General features: G+C 50.8%; 1 long non-coding RNA gene across 1 annotated transcript; it reads left to right on the top strand.

Annotated features, from left to right (window-relative positions):
• The first annotated feature begins 452 nt into the window (after positions 1-452).
• Positions 453-20,993, top strand: LOC132654596 (uncharacterized). Its single transcript, XR_009592228.1, has 2 exons — positions 453-16,066; positions 16,789-20,993. It is a non-coding gene; the product is annotated as an uncharacterized LOC132654596 (long non-coding RNA).
• Positions 20,994-21,306: the final 313 nt, after the last annotated feature.

Below are 21,306 nucleotides of genomic sequence, written 5' to 3'. Positions count from 1 at the left end.
AAACCGTGTCTTTAAAGGCCTGGAACCTCTGAAACGGCCCTATTGCCCTTGAGAACTGGGGCCGGTCCCTGGGCAGCTGCAGATCTGATGGTACACCCCAGCTTTATAGAACGCTAGGTTCTGTGTGGTACCAACTAGGCCTACTCCTACTCGTTCGAAAAAATGTCTTAAGAGTGTACGACTGATAGATGAGGGAAGCCGTGAGCCCACAGCTAGAACCCCACGGGGCTGTGGAGGCGGCTCAACAATGTCTAAGCCCCGACTTCACAGTTAGGGCCTGCAAAGTGGCAGGAGGCCTCTCAGGCTTGGTTTCAGAGCCGCCTCCCGGCCTTCTAGAACATTTGGACAAACAACTCCTGTTCTCTCAGGCGGTCACCACCACCCACGCCTCGAACTGTGGCCAGAGTAAGAACAGAGACAAAGACAGGCAGAGTGGTAAAGGCCTGTCATCCCAGCACTAGAGAGGAGGAGGCAGGAGGACTGCCACCAACTCTGGCCCGGTACGGGCAAGTGTGAGACCCTTTTTAAAAATAAATAAGGGGGAAGGGAAAGACTGATAGGGAGGCCTTGGCGAAGGGTGAGGGGCAGGAACCTACGCGGCCTAAGAACCAAGCGAAGCAGCCGCCGGGAAGCGAGCCAGCGCTTGCCACATAATCAACCTCTGTAGCGCGGGTCACATGAGAGTCACCAGTTTTCCGGGAACGGGGGAGGGTGCAGTCGAAGCCCGGCCCGCCTGCAGATTCCATCTGCCAGGGGCAAGGGAACATTCCCCATCCCCCAGCTCCCCTCTAGGTTGCTAAGGGAGGCTCTCGACACTGGGTGGTTTTGTTTGCCGTGTGGGCGGTGAGCCCGGGAGACTGCGGGGCAGTCATTCTGCCAACTGCCTTTCTCATTCGGCTTCCTTGAACTGTACTTCTACTTTTTTCTCTTTTCTTTTTTGGGAGCGGTGGCGGCGGAGGTAGGCGGCTCTAGAGCCTAAGAAAGGCCTCACAGTGGTGGTAGGGGGCTTTCAGGCTGTCCAGGCCCCGCACTGGCACCAGCGGTGACAATTCCCCTTTTGAAAACCCTCCCCAAACCTCTGGCCCCTCCCCGCTGAGCTCGGGGAAAACGCAGAGGTTTGCGGACAAGGTGTCCTTTTGGCCGGGCCCCACCCCGCGTGGACAACCAGCCTGGCTCCCCCAATGGTCGTTCAACCCGGCCCCCACCACAGGCCAGAAGCTGTCGCAGGGAAATGGGGCTTTAAAATACCACTCTTCTCGCCATCCCGCACCCGAAAGCAAAAAGATTAGAAAAAAAAAAAAACAACACCCCACTTTTCTGGGCTGGGCGTCCTCTGCAACCACACACAAATTCGCAGACTCATTTCACACGCCTGAGCTTCGTACTAAAACCTTGCAACCGCCTTTCTTCTAACCCCACTGACTACCTCGGACGCAGGTCCAGAGTCCCACTCCCCCATCCGTGGACCGGGGAAGGGGCCTGGGAGGAGAAGGGAGGGTTGGGAAGGGATGAGGAAGAGGCGGCAGCTGGGATACAGGGCGAGTAAGCAGTAATAAATAAATAAATTCATTAACAGCGCCCCACCCTAGCTGCTGAGCCGGTCCTCCCCCACCCGACCCTGCGGGCGCCCGCGCTGACGTCACCCTCCGAGCAGGCGGCGGCAACGCCCGAGGAGTCACGCGCCCGGGCGCGCCCCGCCCCGGCGGCGGACGCGCCTCTGCAGAGATCCCTCCGCCACCCGGTGGAATTTTCCAGGCGCCCTGCCGGCCCTTCTTTCGGGCCCCCGCGGGGCGTGGTGACCTGCAGCGACTGGTATTTTTCCTTCCGCCCTGAGTCAGTGTGCTCCCCTCCCCCAGCCCCCCGCCCCGGTCGGGCCTGCCCACCCCAGACAGCGAAGGGCGTTTGTCCCTGACGGTATTCACCTCCCGGATACCATCTTCGGGAATGTCCTTCGTCCCCTGACGCCCTGCCAAAGGGGCGAGAAAGGCTCGATGAGCCATCTGAGGGAGTGGCCGTCGATGGAGGCCACGACCCCGCCCCTCGTGGGCTGCCTTGGCTAGGTCGGGGAGGAACTTTTTTTTAAGTGTCCGTGGAGGAATCGTTCCGTTGAGTAATGCCCGGGTGACGCGACCCAAGACTATAAAAGCAAAAGTTGTGTCCCCCCACCTGCAGGAGTTAGTGACAGGAAGGGCTGGCGCTTGGCTGAGTGGTGGGGAGGAGGTGGCTAGTTGAGGGCTCAGAGAAGAGATGGCAGAGTTAGGGGCAGCCACTAGGGTTGGGGTGCGAGAAGGGAAGCTAGCTAAAAAGGGGGCTAGTGTTTGGGACAGTGGACCAGTGGAAGGCAGCTTCCGTAGCGCCTTCCACGATCCACACAGGGACAACAGCCTTCGAGACCAGGCTGTCCCTGGGGTCTTGGAGCGGGGCCACTTGACCCCCAGGAAGGCACAGTTTCACGGGCTTACCTAGCCCACTGCCTAGCTTGAATTGAGTGGCAGAGTAGAAAGTCTGGAGACGGGTGGACCCGGGCCCTCGAGGCCTTGGACAGGAAAGGCAGGCAGTGGGGGCAGAGCTAGGCGGGCCGTGGGTCGGCCTCGACCTTGGCGAGACCAGCAGACTCCTTATTTTCCAGATGAGGGGTTGTGTCCCTGCGTGGGGATGAGGCCTGGTCTAACGGAAAGTGGACTTAGCTTCGCTGGGCACACAGCTGTGGCCCACGGTGGTATGTAACTTGGGCTTGGCCTGACAACACCCAGTTCTGGGTGAGAGGAGTGGGCTGTAGAGGCGAGTTGTCTTTACTCGACAGGTAGGCCAGGCCCAGGGACGGCTGAGATGGAGGGCGCGCGTCTTGGGCTGTATTGACCACAGATTTATTTTTCAGATCGCACTGCTCCCCTCTGGACTTCCCCTAGGTCCCGTGGTTCCTTGATCGCACCTACTCCCCTCTGGACTTCCCTAGGTCCCGTGGTTCCCTCTTCTGTGATCTCCCTCTTGCCCTACTGTTCCCTCTAACCCTGAGGTTAAGGATTCACTTAAAACCTTGGCCTCTGGGTTATCTGGTAAGCCTCGGGAAGGTGTAGATCGGTGTCACAGGCTCGGACTCTGGTGCTTTGGTATTCACTGGTAAAAGTGCAGGGTACCCTGACCGGGTGGGGAGGGTTGGGGCTTGAGCCTTGGGTGGGTGACGGCTGTGCGGTCACCAAATGCCTCATGGATGTGGTTTATTGCTATAGTGTTCATCATGCCAAGCAGATGGCACCAGGAGGAATGGAGCCCCTGCCAGTGTGAGTCGTAGCAGTGCAGGAGGGCAGACCCTGGCGGAGACATCGGCCTAAGTTGATGCCCTACACAGTGAATTCCAGAGGCTTAGGAGGTTCCGCTCCGCCATGTGTCCAGGCCTGGTTCAGGAGGCCAACGTTTTAAGTTCAGATCAGCTTTCGGGGGGGGGGCGGGCAGAGGCTTCCAGCTGGAGGGGCTGTCGGCTGTGAATGTTCTGGGAGCACCATTCTCCGGATTCGGGAATGCCAGCGGCACCCCCCTCTCCTGGGGGGGAGAGGCGTTCATTCGGCTGCTGCATCTTCTAAACCAAGCCTCCAGTCTTGCTAGTTCTGTGCTACAAACTTGGCTTCGAGAAGATTCCTGGGGTGTAGGACACTGGCTTGATGTCCTCCGAGAAGCGTGCCTTGTAGATGGAGTCCGGGGACCACACCCATCTTCCCCGCTTCTGCAGCCGGCCTCCTCTGCCTCGGTCAGAGGACTTCTTAGTGTGATAAAACTTTTGGGTGTTGGGGAAACCTGTTCACTTACAAATGACTTTGGGGAAGGGTATTCTGTGGAGCCAATTGTTAACTTGTATGGGGGGAGCACAAACTGTCCAAGTTCTGTTGGGATTTGTAGATGGCGTATCTAACTTTGGGTGGCATCTGGTGCTGGAAGGGAATGGTGGGCCTGCAGTGGTCCCTGGGGATTTGATGTCCTGTGGGTTTGGGTTTGGCGCTGGGTGGTAGGCAAGTGCTACCCAAACTTATAACCTAGTTCTTGATTCCTTTTGTTGGCTGGTTCTCCTGACTCGGCCTGGTGGCTGGCCTGGGTTCTCAACCCTGCTGGGGTTACAGGGGTCATCTAAAACTTGTCCTTCTGGCTTAAGCTTGTACTGGATCAGGCTTTTGGGAATACTGTTACCAGAGGTGGGACTGGCTGTGCTTGGCACTGGTGTTGGCCAGAGGCTTGATGGAGGAGTGGGGTGCTGGCAGGGGTGTGCTTGGAAATGTGGGTCGATGGGGGTAACAGTCTAGGAACTAAATAGCACTCATAGAAGGTAAATCCGGAACAAGGGGGAACGAATCCTTGGTGTCCTAGTGGCGGTGGCTTGGAAACTATCGAAATCCAAAGACTCAAATCCAAGAGGAAAAGCAAAATTGTTTTGCTTTGCTGTTGAATGGGGAATAACTGAAGTTGTGTCTGAAAACATTTTTATAATTACTTGAACGATCTTGTCAAACTCAAGAGTACACAAACATGCCAACCTATGGGGGCAGCTGGAAAGGGTTGCTGGGAAGCGGTTTCCAAGGATTAAAGGGGGAGGGCTTGTGAATGCCCACATTGTGGGCTCTTGAAAAACCTTTGTGCTGGTTCTCCTGCGGGCTTATCGGATACTGTGTTATTGGAGATTCTAATGCTATCTAAATGAATTTGGGCGTCATGCATCCATTTACAACACATACAGGAACATATTGTGCAAGTCATGCGTTACACAACACAGGAATGTAGTGTGAGCCATGCCTTACGAAACACATCTTGAATTTCTGGAACTGGCTGGGAGACAGCAGCGTTTGCACACTTGCGTCACTGTGACAAGGGGACGTGGTCTTGCGTTTATGGGATCACTGTTTGGAAACCTGTTCCGTGCACCTGTGCCTTTGCCATGAATCATTGTGCTTTGGTTTGAAAGGCACTTTTTAACCCATCCTCGACCAGAGGAGGAAACTAATCAGTTCGGGAAATAAAAATAAAACTGGGGAGGGCCCACCTGACTAGAGGATGATTTGCAGAGATTGACTCTGAAAACCGTGTTCAGTGGTAAAGCGACAGCCAGTGGCTTTTGTGTTGTCTCTTAGAATCCAGCCTCCAGTGCTGCTTGCCGGGGCCTTGTCTTCTGGGTTGGTGGTTTTGTGATTGCTTTGTGTGGGTGTTTGAAAAGCCTGTGAGCAGGGAGGGCATGATGACTGTCGTTGGAACAGCCAGGTGTTGGTCTCATTGGAACAGGGAGGTGTGAAGAGCTGTACCGGGTCAGCAGCACCTGCTTGTCTGTACTGGAGTGTTCAGTGTGTAGCCACTAATCACTTTCTCCCCTTAACAGCAAAATAAAGGTTTGCGATTGAAGCTCCTTAGAATTGTCATGGCTGTTACATCCTCGACCTCGGTCACATCCCTGTTGTAGTTAGGCCTAGGTTCACTGCAGTTAAGAGCAGGTAACCTGGTCTAGACCAGCCGAGAGGGAGGGGCTGGGAGTGGTTGCAGGCAAGAGCCACAGCACACAGGGTAATGCTGAGTGTCCAGGTAAGGCAGTACATAATCCAGGACACTCCCAGGTTGTGTTTAAATGTTTTGGGTTGGGGAAAGCCATCTAAATGGTACTGTGGTAGCTTTTCATATTTTCACTCTTGGAAGCTGGCATGGGCTTGATTTGGGTCTGAACATGTAGTTCTCCTGGGCTTGTTTGTGCTGGTGCGTGACTAAGGTTTTTACTGTGGGGAGGGTGTAGGCAGAATCCTTTGGAATTCAGGGAGTGGGTCATTCCTGGCAACAGTCCTGGGTAGGAATGTAACTGGGTGGTCATGGGAGCCAGCCCGTACTGAATGGGGCTGTGCTGTGTTATTAAAACAGGGAATGTTGCTTACACTTAAACAGATTTTGGGCTTCGAACACTGCCAGCTCCTGCTAGGATAGGAGCCTGCACGCTGAAAGCAAAGGTCAGCCTGTGGCTCTAGCGAACTGTTGTCTTGGCAAGGATGGAGTAGGGTGGGGACCAGGCAGCGCTTGAGGAGCAGTCTCCCCTGCCGCAGGGGCTGGAGTGTGTATTTTTCCTTGGTCCATCAGTGACCTCACACTTGTGCTGAGAAGCCAGAATGGGGTGTCCTGGAAGCTTTCTGTCTAGGCTTATGGGACTACCGGGAGTAAGTGCTGCTGAATAGAGGGGCCTTCTCTCTCCCCACACTTCATTGTGGTATTTTGAACGACAAGGTCTCACCATGCAGCCCAGACTGGTGTGAATTCTAAGACCCACAACAGCTTCCTCCAGTGCACGCCTGTCTACACACCCTCTTACTGTCTCTGGTCTGTCTCAGCCTCTTTCTGGTTTCTGCCCTTCATCTTCCCGTGCCAGCAGGCTGGTAAGGAATTCATCCCCAGCTATGTCAGAAATGGCGGAAGCAGGCTACCCACTGTGCTGTCCCGTGACTTGTAGGAATGTTGGTTTGGATCTTCGAGTCAAACTCTTACCCTGTAGCCCAGGTTGGTACGGAACTCAGCAATCATCCCTCACCCTCCCAAATGTTGGGCATACAGAGGAGAGCCACAGTGTCCCTCAAAGACTGCTCTTGGCCCTCGGGTCATTGGATGGCTGTCTTACCGTGAGTGGGTTTATTTGAACTCTCAGGCGGGAGTTCATCTGGAATGCAGCAGGGCTGAGGTCGATCATGTTAAGTGACCAAAAGAACCTTTAATGTGGGCTAACCTGTGCATTGCCAAGGAGCGCGAGTGGCATCCATGTCTTAGCCGTTGCTGAAGAGGAAATGCAGGTACTTCTGACAATATTTGTATATCCATCCCAAAATAAGGATGCAAATGGGACTGTCCAGAGAAAGCCAAACTGGGAAGGATTCAGGCGGAACGCAGAGCCTTCCCTTGCACAGGTGTCCTCCCACCGTCCCTGGTGAGGACAGCTGTCACCTTCCTCTTTTTTTCCCACATCTCAATAGTTCCTTACTGAGTTCTCAGCAGAAAAAGGATTTACTATGATTTTTCAAAAAAGTAAATGGGGTTAAAAAGTTCATTTGTTCCATTAACAAACATTGTTGGCATTTGTTTCAGAGATTTTCTTTCCTTTGACATCAGCTATGTGTACTTTACAGCAATGGTGGGATTGTACCTCAGTTCTGTCTACATCTGCTTTTCTATGACACAGAGTGAGATCTTTGTCATGTCATTCAAAGCATCTTCTTAGTGGTACCAAATGCTCTGTTACATGACTATTGAAACAGTCCCATTTAGATACTGACCTATGTGAAGGTCAGAGGATAACTTTCAGGAACTGGTTGTAGGGCTGAAATTTGGGCCACCAGCTCACAGCAGGAAATTTTCCCTGCTGGGAAGGCTCACCTTCCGACCTTCAGCTCTTTTCCTTTTGGGAAATGATTTAAAGACTTTTAGCTCAAACTTTACCATATGTATTACTGTTTTGAGATGCTGAAAATCAGTTTCTAGGGGGAAATGACTGTCAGTCCTCTTTAGGTTCATATTTCTCAGTTACTGTACAGAAGGGTTTTCTGAGCTACGGATCTGTATGCATCTCTGAAGCTGGTGTGTGCACTCCCCAGAGTGGCGTGACCGGCCAGTGCACGGGTGATTTTACAATCCAGACTTTCCTTTGTGTGTAGATCATTTGTTCATGTAGTTGTCATCACAGATTATTTCCATTTGTTTGACTGCTGCCCAACATTATGCACAGCAGAAATCTCCACCGTTTATAAGTGCCCTTTAGTGGTGTTCAGCTGACCTCCACACCCTGCAAAACCTGGAACTACCCATCAGGCAACTTAAAGCCTGGGCTCTCTTCCCAGTCTTCTGCTTTATGTCTCCGTGAGTGACTGTTCCGGGTGCCACATGTATGTAGAATCATACAGTGTTTACCTTTTATTTATAGTGCATAGGAATGTGTGTAGTCAGGACAGTCCGAGGGAGGATCCCAGGGGTCAACCTCAAATGATCAGGTTTACACCACCAGCAGCTTTACCCACCAAAACCCACTGTCTATCCTGTTGACTGGTCGTTTTGCTTACACGACATCATCATAGGTCATCCTGGTTGTGTGATTTTCTTTGCTCACAAGCCAAGTAATTGGTCCTTTGTGTGTTTTCCCCTCTCTGCGTGCTGATGAGCAGCCCTTGCATTGCTGCTGCCCTCCGACTTGCTCTTGAGACTTCCATGCTGTGGGACGGACACAGCTACGTCTTTCTGAGACTGCATTTTTCAGCTATTCAGGGTGCAGCACAGCCGTCCTGATGGACGCAAGACGACATTCACTGGTCTTCCGTGTGCTTGTCAACCATGCAGACTTCACGGGGAAATGTCAACTCAAGTGCTTTTCTTGTTTAAAGGGTTATGGGTTTGTCACCATTGTTGACCTGCAGGATTTGTCTGAATATAATTTGGCATTTTTTCTTCACTCCATAAAGTTGCCTTTTGTTGATTTTTTTTTTTTTTTATGGTCACACATACTTGTGTTTTTGTGTGTTTGTGCACGAATCTGCTCATACAGTGCTGTGCTTGTGCTGTAGCACTCCTGAAGGTCAGAGGACAACTTTCGGGAGTCAGTCTTTTCATCCTGTGGACCTGAGTGAGGGCTTGAGCTCAGTAGCCTGTTAGGGTTTGCCAACAAGAACCGTTACCCAAAGCTCTGACATTGATATGTGTTTGCTTTTGTTGCCTGCACTTTTGGTGTCATTTCTAAGAAATCCTTGGCAAATTCAACATGATAATGTTTGTATTGTTCCTTCCTTGTTTATTTTTGTTTCTATATTTTCCATCTTTGGCCATAAGGACTGCCAATGTTTGGGAGGGCAAAGTTCTGACCAGTTATATCTATCAAGTATATTTTCCTCTTAATCGTTAAGATGAACATATATGATGCACAAGGAATTAAACTGTCAAAGTCTGACCGTAACTGATAAATTGGCTTGGAGTTGCTTCTTTTTTTTTTTTCTTCAGCTGCTCATACCTGGCTTTGCTATGTGGACACAAATATTCTCATGCAGGTGAATTTCTCCCAGCGCTAGGAATGATGGTAAGCTATTGCTCTGGTTTTCCCAATACCGGTCTCATAATTATGTGTCTAAAGTATTGGACGTTTTCAGGCTCTAGTTTTTTGCTTTTTCAAGTAAGATAACAACCTTAACAATTGTTACTTTTAAATTCTGGCAGGAAGGCACTGTGACACTCCTTAAGTAGCCTCTGTCCCTTATTGAAACTCGAATGCACAGACTGAACTGACCGTCCTCGGCTCATTGCGGCTCTTTTATTGCTCCCGGTGCTCTTATAGTTTGTCAGCATGTCTGCCGACATCAATACAAAAACCAGGGCAGTAGGAAAGCAGCTTTCTCCTCCGGGCCTCGCTGCACCCACCTCTCAGGCTGCCGTCACAGTAAAACTCCTTACCCGAGTGAATTTTTCAGAGCGTCCGTTCTTTTAGCTGTCTGTAACTCGGTAGAAATGAATCTCCTGAAATCTTCTGGACCTTTTTTAATTGGGTGGGATTCATCTCTTTGCTGTGTAGAGACTGTGTTGATGCAGGTGGCAGGGTTGTTGTCTCTGTCTTCATAGAGAAGTGCCTCAGACAGCCCAGACTGAGCACTCTCACAATCCGGGGTCACCAATGATTACCAATAAGTTGTGTCTTGCCAATCTGCTCAGATGTCTTTATGGGAGCCTGCATCGGTTGGCAGGATCCCACTTAGCGGCAGGGCATCCCGTGAACACACAGCTGCCCCTCTCTGACAGCGGGGAACCGACAGCTGGAAGGTGAGATGGTCCTCATAGGCAACCCCTTGTGCCTCCTCCTCCCCTCCCCCGCCGTGTCCGAGTGGGTCAGACAACTGCCGTGCCCTGCTTTGCTGCCCTCAAATGACAAGTGGGCCTGTGTACCCCAGAGTCGGTGTTGGGATGCCCTCTTAGGCACTTGGCATGTGAGACTCCCCGTTCCTGCCAGTTGCGCTCTTGGCTCTGTCACACAGGCACAGGTACCCACGGAGACTACCTGCTATGTTCTGTTCTTGTCATCTGTGTGTAAACTCGGTAACTGGCTTAGTGACGATAGGGACCCCAAGGTCTAAGACACAAGAAGGGATAATTGTTTAATTACTCTGGCCTGGATGTCCTTAAAGTAGCCCTTCTAAGGGGACACGGTTGTGCAGATTGAGGCAGCCTGGCTGGGTATATGCTTCTGTAGGTACTGCTGTAGTGGACCGGGCTGTGTAGCACGACTGTGGAAACTTAGTCTTGAACTTGGAAGTTAAATAGTGTTTGTCTTCCATGACAGGTGCCAGTATTTGTCCCTAAGACATCTTCCCTTCGTGAAATTATCTAACATTACCAGCTTTTTAAATGGAATCATGTGTATTGTTTTTGCAACTCTGTAATTGGTTTTGTCATGTAGATGGTAATTTTGACTCTTTGTCTTACTGATGTCTTCAGGCAATTTCCAGGGTTTTCTGGTCATTGCAAGCGGGGTTTTACTCTTTGGGACACCACTTTGGGTATCAGAGCCAGGCCTGAAAGAGGCAGATGACTCCTGGCTGTAGCTCTAGGCTTTCACACATGCTCTGGCTCCTCTAGTGTCTTGGACTGTCAGTTTTGTTCGGTAGAGTTTCTGCAGGCACAATCAACTAAGTTTTGTTAGGGCTGGTCATCCTGGCACTGCGTATCCTTACCAGAACTTCTCATTGGGTGATGTTGTATTGATGATGGATTTTGAGTCTCTGGCAGTTTTCTGGTTTTTATCTCAAGCAGGTTAAAAACAAAAGTCAAACCAGGCATGATAGTACACACCTGTCATGCCAGCACTGGGACAGTGGAAGCAGGAGGATCAGTATTTAAGGCCAGTCTCTACAGCCTGGGCTGTAGAAAACCTTATCTGAAAAAAAGCAAACTATTTTAGGAAGGTGGCTGTGACGCCCATGAAAGCTGCATTGCTTGGTGCCTTCAAGAGCTTTCTAGATCAAGGGTGCTCTAGCCCCTGGGCCACTAGTGCCAGGAGAACAGGTGTGAGCTCCCCCTGGCTCTTCCTTGCCTCTCTGGGTCCAGAAGAGTTGGACACTGTGATGGGGCCAGCTTCTGCCTGGCACCCTCTTCCTCCCCAGAAGGTCATGCTGGGCCTCTCCACTTTAGTGACCAGAATACTGTCCCCTCTGCTGTCTGTAGGGCCCCACTGCATGTCAGGATGAGACCTTGCTTTACTCTCTGGTGCTATCCTGCAAGTTTCCTCCAACTTTTGCTCCTTACATACCCAGTGGTTGAAGTGACTCGTTCATGTCAGAACTGCAGACACAGAGGTGGGCACTTGCTCTGTGCAGGCTGGCCACACCCTGTCGTGCATTAGGGCCGTTTGGCTCACAGAACTGTAGCCGCCTTTGAACTGCTCACTGCTGCTCTGGGGAGCAACTGAGCTGTTGCTGAGGGCATATTACTAAGTAGTAAATACCTACTTACATGTGTCTTCATGTGTGTAGACAAGTATGTCTATGGGGGAACTTGGATGCCACTAGCTAGCCTTCTGGAAGATGGTTCCAGTTGATCTTTCCCCAACCTTGGCCAATGCTTGCCCCTAATGTTGGTTATTTATCAGTGTGAGAAGCGAAGTCATTTTTAATTATAGTTTTGATGGGTATACTTTCTGATTTATATGTATTACTTTATATGTTAAGGAAATTAACTATATTGCAAACTCTTGCTACTCCCTGACTTTTTATATTTTGTTGTTCAGCATTTTAAATATGAATGTACTTTTTTGTGTTTTTTTTTCTTGCTTTCTGCATTTTATGACTAGCTCAGAAAACTTGGTCTTAATTCAAGACTATTCTTTGAACCCCATGCTTTGTCCCACTCCTTTTAAGGTTTTGCTTTTGTTTCTGTTGGTTCTATCTGGACTTAATTGTGGTGTAATGGGTGATGTGTGGACAGGAAGCCTTCTCTTGCTACACAGAAGTGGGCACTGGCTGGTGTGCGCCTGTATCAGGCCAAGTCTGCGTGTTGCAGCTTGTGCTTTGATAGATGGTGAGGGCAATCCTACCTCAGCTCAACTCTTCCTAAGTTTCCCATGCTATTCGTGTATGGTTATTTAACCTTCCTTGGTGTCTTGATTTTCTTCCTATGTGTGACTAAGGTTTGTCTTTCCATTTTCTACCCGTGGCTCAGCCTAACCTGACTGAACTATTTCTTACACGTCTGTTCATACAGGTGCAGGATGAAGACAGAGGACATGATTGGTTCTTTTCTTCCACCGCCCAGCTCTGGGGAGTGAGCTCAGGCTGGCAGATTTGGCAGTGAGCACCCTCACCTGCTGAGCCATCTCTGTGGCTTTGACTTTGTATTAAATCAAAATGTATGTGATTAGGCCAGGTGTGGTAGCGCAGGACTTTAATCCCAGCACCCAGGAACAGAGGGAGGCTCTGAGCTCAAGGACAGCCGGAGCTACACAGAGAAACTCTGTCTCAAAAAAAACAAAAAGATATGTGATCACCAGTGTTAGCCTGTACAGTTGGAAGACCTCGGTTGGTCCAGCTCTGTGTCCTGTCCCTTTCCAAAACAGTTTGCTCTGTCACAGAATACTTCCTGAAGCTTACACTTGTGGGGGGGAGGGGGATTATACATACCATGAGGCACACGGGGCGGTTACAGGACAACTTGCAGATAAGCGTTCTCTCCTTCCGTTGTGTGGGTGGCAGGAATGGAACTTAGGTTGGCAGGCTTGGTGGCAGGCCCTTGCTAAGCCATCTCGGTGGCCCACAGAGCACTTCCGTGTATTTATTTTTGGTGGTTACTTATTGCTGTCATATTGTCGGTTTGGTACCTTTGTCATTGACGTGTCCCGTAACACACTGTTGTGATAAAAATGTCAATGCGCTTATACAAACCTAGTGAATTCCACCCACAAGCCAGATGTGGGTGGTGATCCCAGTGCCTGGAGGGCAGATCTCTGAGTTTGAGGGCAGCCTGGCCTGCATAGTGAGTTTCTGGACAGCCATGGCTACATAGTCTCAACAACAACAGCATACCTCTCTGAACAGTAAAATTGTACCCAAGGTCACAGTCAGGGAAAGGACATGAGGGCTGCTCTCTGAGGCCCTGCATGAGGGTGGTCCCCTCATGGGCAGTTCTGTAGACCTGGCCCTGGCATGCCTGAATGGAGTCATGTTTTAGTGGCTGCTGTGTTCCAGTCTGACCTGCTTTTTCCCCGTCCCAGCTTTCTAGACCTTTGAAGGAGGCGGTATTTAATTCCTGTTTTGGTTGGTGTGTTTACTGATTTATAATGCTCTTTGTTTACATATTTTGATGTTTGGTGTTTCAAATATTAAGAAAAAAACCTCATTACTGTTAATTTTTTTCTTGCTTTCTGCATTCTGTGAGCTCAGAAAGTTTGGTCTAATTTAAGATTATTCTTTGAGGTCCATGTTTTGTCCCACTCTGTCTCTGTCTGGACTTACCTTGCTGTGATGAGCAAGGAAGTAAGCCTGTTGTGGCCCCCCATTTACTGAGTAATTCTGGACAAAATGGACCGAGTGTCTGGACAGGGACCATGTGGTTCCCTAGGGCAACCCATCTTCCTCCCCAAGCCCGCTGTGTGGCCACCTCAGAGACGCGCAGCAGCTTTGTAGTGCGTCTCTGTCTGCTTGAGATGTTTCCTGGCTTACTGTTGGGAAAGAGCAAGGACAAGTTCTTTCTCAGGAGAGAACTTTCTGGTCCAGAATTTAGAACTGGCAAACCCTGAAACTGTAGATGTCAGGTGTGTTCCCTGTGGATGAGGTCCAGCCGTTCCCAGCAATGACCGGAGGCAGCTCCGAGGTCTAGCAGCTCCGTCTTTGATTTTGCTCTTTCTGGTATTTAGAAAGAAAAATAAAAAAGTATCTGTGTTTGGGCTTGGTGCTGGGTTGTGGCCCTCGTCTGACGATAACTCTGCAGCTGTAACTTCTGGAACACGTGTGGGTTCTGCTGGCTCCGGGTCGCCATCCTGCTTGTCTTTCTCCCGGCGCTCTGTGGGCGCTCCTTTCATCTGTCCTGCACGATCGATGCTTTTTACAGTGTGTCTGAAACAGGCCTGGCAGCCCTTGCTATCAGCATGTCACGAACATCATGCTTCCTCTTGGCTCCATTTTGACATTCAATCCTTAAGCTTCTAGAAGTTGCCTGGGTATAGAGCAAGAGGTAAGAATCTAACTTGGTTGTTTCATAATAGCTGGTTTCCTTAGCGCCGTGAATCACAGCTAACTAATGATAGTTTCTCTGGTCTCCTTGCCTGGAGTTGCCTCTCCCTAGGCTATCCCAGTGCCTTTCCCAATTTTGTGCGTTTGAATTACGTCATGATTCAGGTTCCTGCTTTGTGTGTGCGCGTGCGCTTCTCCCAGGAAGTTTGTGCTACACAGAAAGCGGTATCAGTGCTGACGTGCTCAGTGTCAGCACGCAGCTTGTTAGCTCACAGGCAGCGGAGGGACATCCCAGGTGTGTTCAGGGTCCCGGTGCACTCCTGCCTCGACAGATGAAGGTCAGTCACCATTGCCACCCAGATCGCTTGGGAAACTCGGTAGAGAGGGACTTGGAGCAGGCGCAGACGTTTTTAATAAGGCGGGAACCAAGGCCTCTTCCTGTAGGTTTTGTACATTTGTGAAATTTGTTCCTTGAAAAGGCTTGTTTTGGCCTGTGGCTGGATGTGGGTTTCTGTCAAAAGTGTCTCACGGTAGGTAACTCATGAAAAGACGTGTCACCGCACTCTGCCCTGTAGCTGTAGACACTGGCTTCACTAGTAGGGTGGGCCGTCGGGAAGGCAAACAGAGTGGATGGACTGAAGAGCACAGGATTTGTGTCAGGATGCCAGCTCTCACCCTGGGCCTGTCTCTTGTTTACTTCATGACCCTCGTGCTGCCTTGTTGCTTGCTGCCCATGTGTTAGAAGGTTAATCATGATCTCTCGGGCTTGAGTTCGGGCGAGTGAAATAACACAGTTCTTTCGCACTCTTGACACGGGATAGGCCTGTCCCCCTGGGTTTTCTAGTCAGGAACAGTCGTCTCTGATTTTGTTCCCCTGTGGGGCCTTTGTGTCTTCCATGCATCTCTCCCGTTTTGTTATGTTGTAACTACTTAGACGCCATGAGCATTATCGTCATGTTCCACACAGCCTACCAGTGAGATTCATCAACAGACAGCAGAGTCGCACTGGCCCTGGGAGATGCGTGCCACCCCTGACCCCCCTTCGTGGCGCTTTGAGCGGCCATTGTTCTGGACTTGGAGTGATCCGCTTGGGTTCTTTGTGGGGTGGTTGGATGGTTGGTTTTGTTTATAGTATTTTTAAATATTTATGTATTTCACTGTTCCTTTTTTAATTTTGGTGAAACTATGACGTTTTCTTTTAAAGTGTTAGTTTCTGGAAAGTTTGAGCTGAATATGTGTCTCAAAATCTGGCTTGGAGGTGGCAGTCCCGTGGTTGGTGCATTCAGTACTGTGAGCTGCTGACTCATTCATCACTCAAAGGCCTCTGTCTGTTCTTCCTCTCATCCCCAAGGACTCTGTGCTTTCTGCCCAGTGACCCTGCCTCCTCTCAGTACCTCATGTAAGTGTAATGGGACATGTCTTCCCTCACGTGGCATAATATCATCAAGGTCCATCTGAACTGCAGTGAATTGTATGGATCCGTCTTCCTCATTGTGTCCGAAAACTATTCCCTTGCATTGATTGAGCACATTTGTCTGTCCGTTCCATTGGAGGCTGGAAGTGTTTCTGCTTGCCTGGTGCAACCAAAGCTGCTGTGAACATTCGTGCTCCGTCTCCTTGCGGATGTGTTTCCGCTGTCTGTGCATGGGAGGAGAGCGGCTTCCAGATGACACAGTAGCTTCACACTTAATTGCTCCGAGGAGCTGCCAACTGCACTTTTACATCTCTGACGTCTCTGCACTCTCAGCAGCCCTCCCACTCCGTGTCTGGCTCTTGGCCTTTGTAGTGGATGTAGTTGTGAAGAGGCAGCGGGGGCGATTCGACGCCAGGAGCATGCCATTAGACCCGGCCTGTGCTGATGTTTCCTTTTTCAAGTAGGTGCTTGCAACTGGTGTGGGGGTGTGGTGTTGTGTGGTGTGTGTGTGTGTGTGTGTGTGTGTGTGTGTGTGTGTTTAGTTCCTCACCAACAGGGTTTCTCTATGCCTGGCTGTCCAGGCACTGGATTTGTAACCAGGCTGGCCTCGAACTCAGAGAATCTGCCTCTGCCTCTTGAGTGCTGGGATTAAAGGCGTGCACCACCACTGCCTGGCTGACACACACACACACACACCCCGGCCCCTTGTATGCCAGGCAAGCATTATGTATGGGTCAGAGGACAACTCATGAACCAATTTTCTTTCTGCACCACATGGGTCCAGGGATCAAACTCAGGCAGTCAGGCTTTGATGGCAAGGGCCTTTACCTGTTTGACAAATAGTCTGAAGGCTTGGAATGGAGCTCATATAGCAGAGAGCTTGCCTGAGGCTTTCTCTCTGGTATTGCAAGAATTAAAAAGTGACCTGACTGTAGAGGAAGCAACAGCTGGCTTGCTCAGGTTTCTTTCACGCTGCTGTGTCCCAGGAGCCTCGGGGGGCCAGCACCTATGTGACTGGTCCCCTTGAGGTGACACTGCTGTCTCCTGTGAGTGGCGTGGTTCTGGGAGGGCATCTACTTGTTTACTCTTGATCTGAATATCTTCATGTTTAAAAACCATGATGTTGGATTTATTTATTTATTCGGCCTTCCTTGTGCTTTTTTTTTTTTTCCTCTTTGAAAGTAAAGAACAGCTTTATTAGAAAAATGGAGATAGCTGTCTGCTAGGTTGTAGAAGGGTCAAGCTCTGTCTTGACGTCCTGGAAGACTTGGGCTCCATCTGAACATCCCTCATTCTTCATTCTGGAGTTGAGCAAAGACATCTGGGCTCCACGTGAGACCCTGGATCCCTGAACTGAGCCTGTTACTGCTAATCCTTTGAATGCTGGAGGATTTCTGTGGCCTCAAGACTGAGCTGTACTGTCACCAGGGTACCCGGTGTTCACCCTGGAGGCGCTGGAGTGCTGCGCCTAGAGGATGGATCTGCCTTTCTGCAAATGACAAACTCCTGAGCAGGCAGGATGCCGCGTTAACACCCAACACTTCGAGAACATGTCTTCTTCTGGAGCAGCCGCTCAGTTGGTATAAGGTTGTAAGTCACCAGGGAAGGTTGGGATCAGGGTGCTGTTAGTGACAATCGGGAGGTCTTGTCTGAGCACAACCTTTTCTAGATGGTTCTTAAGTTTTTGGTTCTTAGGTTTGTTTGTTTTTCAAGGGACAAAATCTCATTGTGTTACCCAACTGGTCTCAAGCGATCTTCCCACTTTAATCTCCAAGTACCCAGGACCACAGGCTGCCTCTGGCCCATCTACATTTCTTTGTTTTTATTTATGTATTTTGATGTGTGTGTGTTTGTAGGTGTTTGCTTGCATGCAGTGCCCATGGAGGCCAGAAGAGGGCATCAGATCCCCCAGCCTGTAGTTAGCAAATGATTGTAAGCTACCATGTAGGTGCTGGGATTTGAACCTGGGTCCCTGGATGAATGGTCAGTGATCTTCCTAGCTAAGCTACTTCACCAACACCACCACTCAAAGGCCTCTCCTCAACAGTGAGGTGGGGTGAATACAGGGTGAGGCCGAGGGGCACAGTGTCGGGCAGGGGAGGGCTGACCCCCTCTTTGCGACTTCATCCCAAGGAATGCACAGCATACACTGTCCCATGACACCAGGGTGCTCCTCTCTGGAGGCTCGGTGGCTCTCGGGAAGTCATTGTTCTAGGGTCACTGGACTATTCAATATTTCCATGCCATTGTAAAGTCATATTTACAAAGTTTGTTTTCCAAGAAAGTTGCCATTTCCTGCACGCTAATGTAGAGGGTTTGTTTTTGGGTTTTGTTATAAATATAATTTGACATCCTCATTAAGAATGGTTTTTCTTCCGGTTTAATCCCTCATTTTTCTTTCTCTCGAATAGACTTTGAAGACATCCAGTTTGGCCTTTTCCAAGAAGCTTTAGATGAAGCAAGCAGCCCTCTCTGGGTTTTGTTTTGAGTTTTGTTTCGGTGCTGGGCGTGAAACCCTGTGCACCCAAGGCACACTCCACTGCTCAGCTCTGTCCCCAGACCTCAGCTACTGCGGAGGGTTAGTTCCACTTGGGTCTCATTAATTCTTCTCTCCTGGTCTCTTTGGATTTTACGTTCTTATGCAGACTTGCTCTGGCTCTGGCCTTCGGCTACAGGCGAGGCCCTCAGCTGCTGAGAGTAAAGTATTTCTGAGGAGGCCTCTTGAAACCACTAAGGAGTGAGTGCTCAGCAGGCCCCTGGGGTTTCCAGCAAAGGAAAGTAGTGAACTGTTGGCCATGGTTTCAGGTTTCACCAGACCCTTCATCAGCATCCCTCTGCCCTCCCGAGCAGTGAACACCAACAAGGTGACTGTCTGTCCTCATCTTCACAGAAACAGGCCTCTGAAGGTGGTGACACAAGCCAGGAATAAAAGCAACAGTTGCCCTCTAGCTACGGCTCATAGTGCAGCCAGGAGTGAGTAGAGGCCCCACTAGGCCGAGGCCTGGGAGCCCTCGCCTGGGGCTGCCACAGCTTCAGCCATGAGGGTGGCAGGTGAGGGCCTGGCTATGATCCATAAGCTTCCATATTTAGAGATGGACAGATTTGCTCTCTCTGCTTTGGTTTTAGTTCTGCTGTGTGGTTTAAACCTAGCCCTCCAGCTGCCAAGTGATGGGCAGTTTTCACTTCTCAGATGCCACAGCTTGTGTGCGGAGCAGTGTGGAGTGATCTGAGGAAGCAGGGATGTAGTGTACAGCATGAGGCTCCCTCTCTTAGTTTGTTTTGGTTTTGCTGTTGTTCTTGGGTATTCGGTTTTTGAGGCAGGGTCTCACTGTATAGCCCTGGCTGTCCTGGAACTCACTATGTAGACCAGGCTGCTTTGTCACATTACCCTTCCCTGTGTTCTGAGGATAAATCTATGGTTGTCTCCTTGAGCAGTGAAAGGTTTGAGCTGCATTTCCTGTCACCACTTCATCTGCTGATACTAGTCCATCCACTACAACCCCCATGTTCGTCACGCACACGCACACTCCCCCCTCCTCTTGATTGCAGTGACTCAAGTTTTTTTTTTTTTTACCCAGTTGTGGTTGGTGTTATTTGGGGGTTTTCCAGGTCGTGTTATGGTCTGCCCGGTTACCTACGCTGAGAGGGTGTGCCCTTTGGATTCAGGACATTCCAGGGAGTGGCCTTGTCCCTGTGAGCAGGTGCCAGCATGTGTCACTCCTAGTGGTGTAGTGACCCCATTATTCCCCAGAGCTGGCCTTGGGCCTTCCTGCCCTCTGCTTCCTGGACGGTCCCGGGCCACCATGAAGGCCGCTGCCCTCTGCCCACCGTTCTCACTGCCTTTTTCACTTCTGCTCATTGAGAAGCCATCTCAACCCCCACCTTTTAACCGGTGGTCTTATTCCCCATGTTGCTCAAGTCTTGGGCTTGCTGCAGTCACACTGGGGGTCCTGTCACCACCATGTTGAATTAACCCTTTGCTCATCTTACAGGCTGTGTTCTGACTCCCCCATTTCCGAGGGCTTGTAAGGCCCAAGCTTTATGAGTGCGTTTCAGGTTGGGACTTAGATGACCATCAGCCGCTACAGTGAGTAAGTCTGCTTTTTGCCCAGTGGGGAGCCGAAGGGAGGCTGGGAGAGAAAGAAGGTACCAGCCAGGGGGAGATGGGGCAGGGAACAGAGGTAGGGGGGTCTGCAGGGGCTGGCCTGCCTGGCAGTCCACGAACGTATGTGTCTTTGTGTGTGTGTGTGTGTGTGTGTGTGCGCGCGCGCGCGCGCGCTCTTGTGCACGCAGGCTTATGTGTGTCTGCTGTGTTTGCAGTTGTGTGCATGTGAGTCTGCCAGTCTACTGTGCATAACTGTAAAGACACTAGCGCTAGTTTGCTCTGTGTAAATGTGCACACGTGAGTCTACTGTGCTTGCGTATGTGTGTATGTGAGCCTACAGCGTGTTTGCGTATATGTGTGAGCCTGCGGCGTGTTTGCATAGGTATGAGCCTGTGGTGTGGGTGTGAAGTGGAGCGGAGCTGGCTGCTCAGCTTCCTGGGCGTGACCAGCCTTTCTTCTCAGCCTGGCCTGACCCAGGTGCTCTGGGCAGGTTACAGCCTTCAGTTTCCCACCTGGACCCTGCCGAGGACATGGGTTCTCAAGCTTCTTGAAACTCACAGAAGGGGATCCAGGGTCCGCCCCCGAGACCCAGAGGCCTACAGGGTTTACAGGGTGCTCTGGGACCCCCGTGGCTCTCCTCCTGGCACGTGGACGGCATGCTAGAGAGAGCTGGTGGGCACTCTGCTTCGCACTGACTTCACTTGCCAACCGTGGCAGTGCCCTGGAAGGACTCCGCCGTGACCACAAGCTCAGAATGAAAGGCAGGTGGCTGGCACCCAGCAGACCCCGACGACGGTGCACTCTGGCTAACTAAGTGCTGAAGGCTCCCTTAATCCTGAGATGGGTTTAATTGTGAGTTCCTGCCTAAAGTTGGAAACCACGAGGAAAAGTATAAAAGGAAAGTAGCATCCCTCTTCCCTCTCCTACCCGGCCCCGCCACACAGAGGCCGCCCTCTGGTGGCTTAGAAGCTTTCTGGAAACTTCTACTCTTACAAACGTGTTTCACCTGACCCTGTCTCAGAACAAGTAGGCCAGAACCTGTGATTCAGCTTTTGGGCCTGAGTTGATGATGCACTTCTCATGCAGGGTGGAGCACTTGTACTGAGGGGCAGGGGGACTTGAGTGCCCCGAGCCTTCTCCAGGGTGTTAGGACAGGCAGCAGCCATCCTGGGAGGGACACGGAGCCGCCGCAGGTGTTTCTTTTCCTGACCGCGGCCCATGGCCGCGCTCAGGTTTTGCTTTTCACCTTTGTCTGTGAGAACATGAGCAGGAAAAAGCAAAAGGCACTGGTGGTGGCACGCCCATGCTCTGGGCCGGGGTTCAAGTCCCCGCAGTACCCTGCTTCCTTTCTGCTCTGGCTCCAGGCCCCTCTTGGCAGTTCCTAGGCGAAAGGTGTCGGCAGTTACCCAGGGTTCTGTTAAGGCCTCCTGCTCTCCTGTGTCCCTTTGGAAAAGCAGAAGGCCACAGTGAGCCATGTGATAACTTTGTGCCTTCCTGTTCAGAGTGTGGTGATGTTAGGGTCCAGAAGACACCAGAAAGACTCAAGTACCATGCAAGCAACAAAGGGCATTTATTCTGCAGCAGTCCAGTGTGCT

The sequence above is a fragment of the Meriones unguiculatus genome, chromosome 1 (genome assembly GCF_030254825.1).
Source record: "Meriones unguiculatus strain TT.TT164.6M chromosome 1, Bangor_MerUng_6.1, whole genome shotgun sequence".
Taxonomy (NCBI): Eukaryota; Metazoa; Chordata; class Mammalia; order Rodentia; family Muridae; genus Meriones; species Meriones unguiculatus.
This window is presented reverse-complemented; position numbering and strand designations above follow the sequence as displayed.